The sequence below is a fragment of the Canis aureus genome, chromosome 14, assembly GCF_053574225.1.
Source record: "Canis aureus isolate CA01 chromosome 14, VMU_Caureus_v.1.0, whole genome shotgun sequence".
Classification (NCBI taxonomy): domain Eukaryota; kingdom Metazoa; phylum Chordata; class Mammalia; order Carnivora; family Canidae; genus Canis; species Canis aureus.
In genome coordinates, this window is record NC_135624.1 from 47283706 (window position 1) to 47296209 (window position 12504).

Below are 12504 nucleotides of genomic sequence, written 5' to 3' on the forward strand. Positions count from 1 at the left end.
AATAAATGGTGCTCTATATTTCATCAATGATGCAAATAACTAGCAGCCAGTAGTCAAAAAGTAAATCCAGAATTTTTGTGATGTAAATGAAATGTACACATTTTAAAATATAACTTTGACTAAGAAACAACAGCTTTTAAGAACAAAGTTATTTCATTGACTCCTTTTCAGCATCAGAATGGATGGGACTATTCTGGTTATATTTACAGCTTACTGACTTGCTGCTGTCAGCAGTGAACACTCTGAGAGACCTCATGCCTCATGATGAGGAAAGGGAAAATAAATGCTTATTTCATCCATCGCAAGATAGACAAATTTATGTGAGTTGAAGGTTAAACCAGGACACAAAATATCCAATATGTCAGAACAAACCACGCCTGGACTTTGCTTGGACCTGAAGAAAAAAAGAATCACTTCCCTTGTCCAATAACTTGTTGGCATAAGGCTTCTGCATGGCAAAAATACATTTGTTTTTAATTGCGCACTTACACTTTTAATACATATATCACTCTAGGAGAAAATGTAAATAGAAAAAGATACTTATGGGATCCCTGGGTGGCGCAGCGGTTTGGCGCCTGCCTTTGGCCCAGGGCGCGATCCTGGAGACCCGGGATCGAATCCCACGTCAGGCTCCCGGTGCATGGAGCCTGCTTCTCCCTCTGCCTGTGTCTCTGCCTCATTCTCTCTCTCTCTCTGTGACTATCACAAATAAATAAAAATTAAAAAAAAAAGATACTTAAAATCCCACTCTGGACCACATAATAATTATTTATCAACATATTTTCTTCAATGCTTTTGGTGTTTCCTTTTTCACATTTAAATATTTTAATCTACTTCCGGCTTACTTAGGTGTAAAGTGTGATGTAGAGATTTAACTTTATATTTCCTAAATGGCTAGCCAATATTCTAAAATATCACTTAATCAAGGCACCTGGGTGGCTCAGTGGGTGTCTGCCTTTGGATCTGGTCATGATTCCAGGGTCCTGGGATGGAGCCCCCGTCGGGCTCCTTGCTCAGTGGGGAGTTTGCTTCTCCCCCTGCCTCTGCCTGCCACTCTTGCCTGCTTGTGCTCGCTCTTTCTGTCAAATAAGTAAATAAAATCTCTGACAAATAAAGTAAAATAGGAATTAATTAACAATTGATAGGGATCCCTGGGTGGCTCAGCGGTTTAGCGCCTGCCTTCTGCCCAGGGCGTGATCCCTGAGTTCTGGGATCGAGTCCTGCAACAGACTCCTCCCTGCGAGCAGCCTCCTTTTCCCTCTGCCTGTGTCTCTGCCTCTGTCTCTCTCTGTGTCTCTCATGAATAAATAACTAAAATCTTTAAAAAAAATCAACAATCAATAATAGTCCATCTTTTCTCTATTGGTTTGAAATGTCATCATTCTACACTTGCCTGTCAACCATCTAGATTTTGATAGGGTTTGCATCAGAATCGTAGAATAAGTTAGAATATTATTTTCCTTTGTGTTTTCAAAAAAGTTTCTACATTTAGGTCCTACATTTTTATTAAGTCTCAGATGCTTTATAATTTTGTTTCTGAGGTCATTAGGATAGTTCTCCCCTGATATATTTTAATTCATTGTTTTTGCTATGTCATAAAATTATTTTTCTTTATTTTGAAACCAGCAGCCGTAACTGACCTTTACCAAAATTATTTCTAATAGTTTTTCTGTTAAACAATCTCTGCTTTCAGCAATGTAATCATAGTACTACACAAAATTATTACTTTCTTCCTTCTTATTTAAGAGGTATGAAGCATTGATGTCTAATTACCTTGACTAAAAATTCCAGAACATAATATGTAAAAGTGTTGATTATCATGAGGCCTAGTGTGGTTTTGCCTTTATAAGAATATTTTTAGGGGATCCCTGGGTGGCTCAGTGGTTTAGCGCCTGCCTTTGGCCCAGGGCGCGATCCTGGAGTCCCGGGATCAAGTCCCGCATCGGGCTCCCGGCATGGAGCCTGCTTCTCCCTCTGTCTCTGTCTCTGCCTCTCTCCCTCTAATAAATAAATAAATCTTTAAAAAATATATATATATATTTTTAGCATTTTACTCTTTTAAAAAAAATTGATTTATTTATTTGAAAGAGACAGAGAGCACACCCACAAGCAGTGGAAGGGACAGAGAGAGAGGCATAGAATCCTTAAGCAGACTCCTCTGCTGAGCGCAGAGCCTGCCATGGGTCCATCCCAGGACCCTGAGATCAGGCCCTGAACCGAAGTCGAGGGTCAAACACTCAACCTACTGAGCTACGCAGGCACCCTAGTATTTTACTCTTAAGCATGGTGCCAACTGTTGGTTTGATAGAAATGTTTGATTCAAGTTAAGGAAGCTTCCGTTTATTCCTATTTTACCAGGTTTTTTTAAAATTAAAAATTGGAATGACTATTTTATGAAAGGCTCTCTTGTTTTTATAGAAATAATGATATTTTTCCTTTTAATTTTTCCTACTAACATGATGAGCTATATTAATAAGTTACCTTAATGGTTACTGAATAAACTCTTCTTGATTATGGTAATTGCCTCCTTTCATATACTATTGGACCCTAGCTAATATTTTATTTAAAATTTTTACATTAAAATTTTTTGCATTGTATTAAGAGGCAAAATTTGTAGTTTGTGAAAGGGTTGTTTTTTTTATACTAATTGTTGGTGTTTTTCATATACTCCAAGTCTTTTGGTATCACTGGATTGTTAAGAAGGCATCTGAAAAGAACTAAAGATTCTTCTTTTTGAGAATTCATTGCTTTGCTGGTTTTCCCAAACAGGAATCTTGAATCAAAGTTTATGAATCAAAGGGCAACAACTGCTTTTACAAAGTAAGTTCCAGTTTTCATTTTTAGCTAAATCACAAGGTCTCACTTAAGTGAGGCTATAAAAAAAAAAAAAAACAACTGCACAAAGATAAAGCAAAGCAAATAATTGGGAAAATCTTATGGACAGTTCAGGCCAAATTAACTTGGAACATGAGCTATGAATGCCCAGGAGGCCGTCCGCTCTACTGCTTGACATCAGGCTCTAATTTGGGCTCAAATCCTGACTCCATCACTTACTAGTTGAATGGACTCAACTGAGTTTTTTTGAACCTTATTGAACCCCAATTTTAACATCTATACAATCAGAATAGTAGTAGTATCTCTTTTATATCAAATAGCAGAAAAGATATGCTGTGCACCCCCAGTTGCAAATTCACACATACAAACATAATGAACTATGCAGTGATGGTTCAGTGAATTTAGTAGGAATGATACCTGTGAAACTTGTTTAAAATGCAGATACCAGGGCCCTGCTCTCAGAGTATAAATGAAGTATGACTGGGCACATGACTCTACAATTTTATCAAGCACTGTAAGTAATTCTGTTTCAAGTGATTCCTGAATCACCTTAAAGAAATATGGGGTGCACTATCCCAGCCGTATTTTGAATACAGTAGTGGGAGAGAGAAAGTAACTGTCAGGAGCCTTTGCCCAAGGTTGATGTTACCTCTCTGACATTTCAGATCTACAAATCTGAAACCTTTAGAATCAATTCCCGAAGACAAAATCCACAAACAACTAAGATAACAAAAAGCCAATTTCATAGCTGAAGGAGTACAGACTTTAATTTGAAAAACAGTCTGTAAAATTCACTATATTGATAGGAAAAAGATGAGAAAAGTCATATGATCATTTCAACAAAGAAAAGGTGTTTGACAAAATTCAACACCAATTCATAACACAAAACTTTAGCAAATTAGGAATAGAAAGGAACTTCCTCAGCACAATAAAAAAATATGTACAAAAAAACCTGTAGCAAACGACATGCTTAATAATGAAAGACTGAACATGTTCCCCCTAATGTCAAGAACAAGACAAGGATATTTTAGAGGCATTCAAAATTGTCCTAGCTCTCTTGCACTAAGCCCCAGAAGTATTTTAAAACAAAGAGTAAAAGGCATCCATATTGTGAAGAAATAAAAATATTCTTTATTTGCAGATGACATGATAGTGTATTAGACAATCCTAAAGACTCTACAAAAAAAAAAAAAATTAGAATAGGTAAGTTAACTTGGCAAGGTCTCAGGACAAAAATCAATGTAAAAATTTCATTTTCTTTCTTTTCATATGTTAGCAGTGAATAATTAGAAAATGAAATAAACATGAAAATAAACAGAGCAAGCAATTAATGTCTGTGTCCATTTCAATAAATAAATCCTACAAAGTTCTCTAATAGATGCTATAAGAAGGAAACACCAAGATGAGTATGGTTCTGAAGAGCTTACAATCAGTAGCAGGGAAGAAGACAAGAGCACCACACTACACACATGGTTTAGACCCATGAAGGGAACTCAAGTAAGTATTCATAATTGTCGATCACCTCTTCAATGTCCAAGATTATTTCTTCTTTGTTTCAAAAATAGTAGACATTTTAAAAGCGTTATAAGAAAAAAAATGATAGCTGGAATAACAGATATTTTTTAAACTCGGGGGGAGGGGGTGTTTAAAACAGAAACAACAAGAAAAAACCCTTTCAACTAGAGTATGAAGACGTTCATGAGGAAGATGGCGTGGTACAGGACCACGGCCTACAATCAGTGTCCGGTCAGAAAAATGGTGAAATCGAACGGTTAATAAAGAGAAATAACATCAAGGCATTAGAAAACCTAAACAGGGAAACCAAGAAAACCCAGAGATGAGCAGTCACAGGGTCCTGCTACCTGTCCTAGAGCAGGAGACACGCCCGGAAGAGGGAGATACTAGAGCCTAGAGCCAGGGCCACCAAGTTGGAAGACAGACCCAGTGGGAGATGCCTCCAGAGGCAAATAATGAGTGGGAGAAGTGACTTCATCTCTGACTCCTCTACCCTCCATCTTTCACAAGTGCCTCCCAGTGGCTGAATCCAAAACAAAGCAGTGCAGCCTGGGGAACACAGGTTGCAGGGAGGAGGAGGCAAGGATCTAAGCCCCAAACCAGAAATGAGTGCGTGAGTAGGTAGGATTGAACAGGTGCAAGTGGGCTAGTGAAAACACCTTTCTTTCTGGGTAACAGGGAATTCATGAGAAAAGTCATGGGGGTGGGAAAGATGCTGTCAGGAGAGGATAGATTCATCTAGTTTAACTAGAGGACACAGAGAACCTGGGGGAAGTAAGATCCCAAACAGGTGCTCATTCTTCATTCCATGAGAAATAGTCATTGAAGATTTTATTTATTTATTTTTTTTCATTGAAGATTTTAAGGCTTGGAATGACACTGTCCCAAAGTACTTTAGCAAGATTAATCTGGTCGCAAAGTACAGGATAAATGGGATTAGATGCCATGGAGTCTCAGCTTGGCCCTTGATATGGCCCATCAATCCTCCTCCTATATCCACAGAAGCTATTCAGAGCCTCCGCCATTAGTCTAATGCTCTACTTCCAACTGCACCCCCAACAGACATCCCCTACTTTACCGAACTCTAGCCACGTTGGTCCATTCACTGATAAAAATTGCTAGAGGAATGATCCACATTTTAATTACCAGCAACCCCCCCCCCCCCCACACACACACCTAGTGAAGGTGTCAGCACTGAGCAAGCACACAGAGAACGGTTATGGAGTTGACTCAGAATCTGGGAGAAGAAACTGAGGCTGTCAGAAAACTAAAGGAAGATGAAAAAGCCACTTGGTGTCTACAGTCCTTCCAATGCTCCTTCCATCCCACCAAACATGTTTATTCAGCACCTACCAGCAGCAGGAAATGTGCTATGATACAGAGATGAACGAAGCAGGGGACACGCCTAAAGAAATGCACACAATAGTCAATAAAACAAGTAAGAGGACGCCTGGGTGACTCAGTGGTTGAGCATCTGCCTTCGGCTCAGGGCCTGATCCTGGAGACCCGGGATCGAGTCCCATGTCGGGCTCCCTGCATGGAGCCTGCTTCTCCCTCTGCCTGTCTCTGTGTGTCTCTCATGAATAAATAAAAATAAAAATCTTTTAAAAAATAAAATAAAGCAGATAAGATACCTAAAGCAGGGTAATACCTTAAGAGGTTTATTTCCCAATGGATTGTCCACAAAGGTGTTCATGGAAGAGAAACACAAAGCATAGTGCAGTAACGGGGGTGGAGCGGGGTGGTAAGAGGGGCCAGTTACCACCCCTAGGCTCCAAACACAGGCAGAGGGAACACTCCTCAGCCCTGGAAGGAGAGGGAGTTGTGCAGAGTAGTGAGTCATGAGGCACCGCCTTACCACTGAAGGACACAGCCTAAGGCAAGCCCACAGGAAGGATGCCTCCAAGGCAATCAATACTCTGACCTCAGGTCACCCTGCTGCCCCAACCCCACCCCTGCCCCAATGTCCTGCTGGGATTCTACACTGGGTGCCCTTCAACAGCATGTAGACGCTTCCAGAAAGGGCAGTTCTCTCCTCCAGAATATGGAATGGAGAAAGGATGTGCTATGGGTTGAATAGTGTCCTCCAAAAGTCCTAACCCCCAGTACCTTAGAATGTGACCTTATTTGGAGACTGGGTCTGTCTAATTAGGTCAGCCCTAATCCAGTGTTACTGGTGCCTTTATAAAAAGGAGAAATTCAGACACAGACACACACACACAGAGACACACACTCTGTGTATCTGGAGATACATAGAGAAAACATTGAGGGGATGGAGGGTTGGAGTGATGCATCTACAAGCCAAGGAATGCCTGTGGCTACCAGAAAGTGGGAAAGGGGCCTGGAAGCTTCCCTAGTGCCTTTGTGGAGGCCGAGAAAAATTAAGGCCATCCCACCTACAGTTTAGCATTAGCACAAGTACGGCCATCTTAGGCCCCTGTGAATAAGAGCTGAACTTTAAAGGGAAAAACTGCAGAATGTCCTCCATGTCCTCGGCAGGTAATCCCATATCAGAAAGACAACAGAGCTCAGAATTGCCCTCGGCAGAGAATCCCATATCAGAAAGACAACAGAGCCCACGCCCATGGTAGAAAATCTCCTAGACCAGCCTAATTCTTCCATCCCTTCTGGAAATCCCCTAGACCAGCCTATAAAAAACCCAGCTGTAACCCACTTCGGGGTCCAAGTCCCTGCTCCGCTGTGTCGGGTATACTTGGACCCAAGCTCGAGCTTGAAAATAAACCCTCGTGTGTTTGCATCGGTGTCGACTCCTTGGTGGTTTCTCGGATTTGCAATCTTGGGCACAACAGCTTCAGAGGGAGCATGGCCCTAGTAATATCCTGATTGGGTACTTCTGGCTTTAGATACTACATTTCTGCTGTTCTAAGCCACTGCATTTGGGTTAGCTCGTTTCAGCAGTCCTGGGAAACCCATACGGGGTGGAAAGGGATTCGAGGGTCAAACAGCCAATACCCCGCACGTAGAGGTAGGTCAGGGTCAGAGATGCTGTGGCACCTAACCCTCTGCAGGGGCCTGAGATAAAGCTTCCCCCAAAAGACAAGGCCAGGGCAGTCTTGGACACAGAGCAGACATCTGCCAAGCCTGTGATGACATGGAACAAGCTTCTAGGCAGAACCAGGAGCAAGTACAAAAAAACCAAGCATGGGGATCCCTGGGTGGCGCAGTGGTTTAGCGCCTGCCTTTGGCCCAGGGCGCGATCCTGGAGACCTGGGATCGAGTCCCACGTCAGGCTCCCGGTGCATGGAGCCTGCTTCTCCCTCTGCCTGTGTCTCTGCCTCTCTCTCTCTCTCTCTCTCTGTGACTATCATAAATAAATAAAAATTTAAAAAATCTTTAAAAAAAAAAAAACAAAAAAAAAAAACCAAGCATGTGAGCGAGCACAGTGCCTTCGGGTAACTCCAGCAGGTCAAACGACTTTTTCACACCCTGGTGTGACAGATTGGGGCAGGATGACAACAGGCAGGTGAGAAAGAACTGTGTGTTGTCCGCCCTCCATATCCCTGGACTGCTGTCAGGTGGTAGGGACAGAGAGAAAGAAAGAAGTGTGTACTGGGTGTCTGCTATGGGTCAGGCCTTATGTCGGGTCAGCACAGTTGTTCCACGTAAGAATCCGAGGCTTGGCTTTCCCTTCTTCATGTCACAGGGGAGGCTATGAAGCTCACAGAGGTTAAAGGATTTGCTCGAGGTCGATGACTTTAATTGTAGAGGTGTCCGCATCTCAGAAAAGATGTGAGGGCACCTGGGTGGCTCAGCGGTTGAGCATCTGCCTTCAGCTCAGGGTGTGATTCTGGGGTCCCGGGATTGAGTCCCACATCGGGCTCCCTGCAGGGAGCCTGCTTCTCCCTCTGCCTGTGTCTCTGCCTCTCTCTCTGTGTGGCTCATGAATAAATAAATAAAATCTTAAAAAAAAAAAAAAAAAGAGGCATGATATGGGTACTCGGTCACCAGTTGCCCCCAAGTGATCCTTGTTTGGCCCGCATCACTCCCATCAGTGTGGTCTCCTCCGTGCGCCCTGTGGATGCAGGGCACCAATTCTTTACGATGGAATTAACATAAATTCAAAAAGCATGTCTTAAAATATCAACTCAAGCAAAGAGGCTGCTTGGAGGGTTTTATCTTCCGATGATATCCCTTAGGAGCCCCAATCCACCCCCAAATAATACCTTTTAAAGAACACTAGGTTGGATAAATAAATGTATCTTTAAAATAAGTGTCTGGCCCCCACTTCTCACCAGATGGTTGCTCCTAAGCCCCTTCTATATAGAACATCTGAATCCTGGGACGCCTGGGTGGCTCAAGTGGTTGAGCCTCTGCCTTCAGCTCAGGGCCTAATCCTGGAGTCCCAGGATCGAGTCCCACATCGGGCTCCCTGCATGGAACCTACTTCCCCCTCTTTGTGTCTCTCATGAATGAATAAATAAAATCTTAAAAAAATAAAATAAAATCTGAATCCACTACTGTCCTTGGGAAAAATACCAGAAAGGAATTTCCTATAACTTCCCTCAACTGAGCTCCTTAAGGGAAGGAATAGTTTTTGTTGTCTGTGTTTCATCTCTATATCCGCAGCACGTAGAGCCATGCTTGGAACCGAGCAAGTACCCCGGGATGTCCGTAGAAAGAAGGGCTGAGTAAATGAATAAATAAAGGCCAGAGGCTGCAGAGTGGAAAATGGTGATGGAATGGATCCGATCATCTTTGCTTTGCCAGGACGCCAAACTCTTTTTATTTTTAAGACTTTATTTATTTATTCATGAAAGACATACAGAGAGAGAGGCAGAGACATAGGCAGAGGGAGAGGCAGGCTCCCTGCTTAGCTGATGCGGGACTCGATCCCAGGACCCTGGGATCAAGCCCTGAGCCAAAGGCAGATGCTCAACCACTGAGCTGCCCAGGCGTCCCCTCCAACTCTTTATTGAGTCCCCTTCTCTGTCTCCTCTCTCTATCTCTCCCTCCTGATGCACACAATCCTGGTGCCATGAGTTGGAGTTAAAAGGACACTCGGGTACAAGGATCCTGTAGCCATTAGAAAGATGCTGGGAGTGTGGATCTCATTTTTTCATCAATCCATAAGTTCTGAGCCCCCAAAGCTCCGGTGTGAACCAGACAAATGCCATCTTGGACAAATTTGCCACGTTGACTGTTCTGTGACCTAAAAGCCTTCTTGTGCAGGCCCCTCAGCCCACATTCCTTCTTTGTGTTTAGCCACACCCTTGGCATAAGGCCCATGATCTGCTCCGGAGATAGGACTATGACACACACTTATTCTTAAACATTCTCTTCCCAGTAGTCCTCCCAGCCTCTGGGGCTGTAAAAGCAGGTCTTAGGGGAGGTGGGGTTGTGGAGATGTGCTCGTCTTGCAACCACCCACGACACACTTCTGTCCCTAAGTCCCTGAAATAAGCCATCTCTTGTCAACCTGGGCTTGCCGGCCTTTTTCTTTTATTGGTTTTATGGCTCCTTCTGCCTTTGGAAGTCATTTCGCAAGCAATTGTTTTCACTGTGTCCTTCCATCTGGGGTAATAGTGCCACATACAATAGTATCGCATATTATATATAGAAATTAGTGTCGTGTGCAGCCTCACACTCAGCACCCTGCACTGCCGAGGGGCAGAGGTGCTCAGACTTTCCTCCGCTGTCTTGCATAGTTCAACCTCACCTCTAGGTCAGCGTCTCCCGATGCACCCGTCCAGCTCTGACCACCCTCCCTAGTTCCTCTGCTACTCCTCATTCATTAACTCATTCTGAAGCTTTTGAACCCCTCCCCTTCGCCACACTCCTTTCATTTAAATTCGGAAGCATCCACTTCAGAGCCCTGTGTCCAGGGGTACCTCCACATGGATTTTTGCTTCTTTCCCTATCAAACCAGCTCTTCTTCCTGACTTTTCCTAGTTCTGCTTGCAGAATTGCTGTTTGGAATTCCATTCACTCAAATTCACTTAGAACTCAGAGTTAGTTATCTGGGATTCTCTCCTTCCCATCAAGCACTTGATGTAGTCCTACGTACCGTATTTTGCCATTGTCCTTGCCTGCACTCCCACTGCTTCCTTCTAATTGCCACCAGGGTTTGTCAGGTGCTTGTTACCCCTTGTCTCAGACTAGTCTTTTAGCTGGTTTGTTCAACTCCAGCTTCGCCCTCCCTCCAATCCATCCTGCAAAGTACTCCCAAATTAACCCTATTCTATTCCGTTCTAGAACCTTCCAGATTTCACCATTGTCTACTGGATTATTACCCTTTCTTCTGCAACAGCGCCCCCATCTCCTTCTCCCTTCTTCTCCCTTCCTTCCTATCCTTTTATTCTTACCAAAAAGATGTCTTGTAGGATAAAATACTGTGCTGTCATTAAAATAAGAAAGCACTTCTGTACGAACAAGTATTGAAAGTCTTCAATAAAAAAGTCTTTAATATAATATACTGCTAGGTTCAAGAAAAAAAAGGATATATGTATTCATGTGCGTGTGTGCAGAGAGAGAGGGAGATGGGCCACAAGAACGTGGTACCAGGGATTACCTGCCTCTAAGAAGGGGAACTATGGATGGGGCTGGGCAATAGGAGTGAAAGAGGGAATATTTTAGACTTTTTGAGTTTTTTGTCATGGAAATTAAATACTTAGTGGGTATGCATAGGGACCCTTATTTCAAAATGCAGAGCTGTGTAAAAATTGCATCATCCCCCTAGTTCTATCACCAGGAGTTAATTGTGACCTTTTATCTTTTGTCAAATTTGCATCCACACTTTCTATGGCATATGAAAAACAATAAAACTTTATATCTAAAGTTAAAACCCTGTAAGAAACCATCACATCCCAGTCCCGTTCTTATTGTCACCTTCCCTCCCTCCCAGAAGCAACAACCACTGTAAATTTGGTGTATATTTTCCAGATCATCCCCCCTCCTTTCACGTGGCTACATAAGCATCCATAATTAGTGTGTAGTTTGGGACGTGGTGTTTGAGCCTATAGAGCAGTGTCTTCATCTGTGCGTAATTTTGCAACTTGCTTTTTCCACTCAAAATTATGTTCTGAAAATTATTTATGTTAACATACATAGAGCCATTTCATCCTATTGTAGTGTTTGTAAATATTGCAACCTATATATATATGTATATATAAATATATTTCGTTCCTTTTTTTCAGATGTATTTCCTCTTTCTATTAATGAAAGATTGGTTCTTTGCAGCTTTTTGCTATTGTGAACAGTGCTGTAATAAAAATCCATTGCATGTCTCCTTAGACACATGGGCAAGAGTGGTTCTTAGGTTTACATGCAGAAGTGGAATTGCTAATTCTAGTTCCAGGTGAGTGGAGCGGCAGCCAAACTGCCACCCAAAGTTGAACATCATTTTATACATTTTTCCATCTCTAGACAAACATACCATATCCCCAACATCCTGGCCAACCCTTCCAACTGCCAAATTATAAGGCTTAACCCAATTTGATGAGTGAAAACTTATTTGCGCTATGGCTTTTGATTTGCATTTACTAATAAAGTTGCAAAACTCTCATGTGCTTATTGGTCATTGGGATTTCTTTGTAAATTAGATGTTTATATTCTTGGCTAATTTTTATTCAGTTGGGTTCTTTCCTCATTCAACATGTAACATATATTTTAAAAATGCCTGCCAGGCATCAGGCACTATTATGATTCCCAAAGTGAATATGCACCCTGGGTTCTCTGACTATTCGTTGTATTTTATTTTTACCTTGCAGAAATCAAGATAAAATTCTGTTATCTACTAATATTATTTATGTGCTTTACTAATTTATAAGTCCCTTAAATCACATGGCAACAAATATGTGTTTACCAGTTTATGGTTTACAAAGCAATCTATCTGACTCCTGTAATTTTATTTAACTACCATCACTACTGTGTTGTGATCTATAATAGGTTGTGTTATGTCACCCAAGCAGGGAACTGCTTCTGAATGAGACTGAAAACTGAATCGAGAAATTCATTTTGCAAGGCTGACATAGTACACAGACTATAAAGCATCATCTTTTTTTTTTTTAAAGATTTTATTTATTTATTTATTCATGAAAGACAGAGAGAGAGAGAGAGGCAGAGACAAAGGCAGAGGGAGAAGCAGGCTCCATGCAGGGAGCCTGATGCGGGACTCGATTCCTGGACCCCAGGATC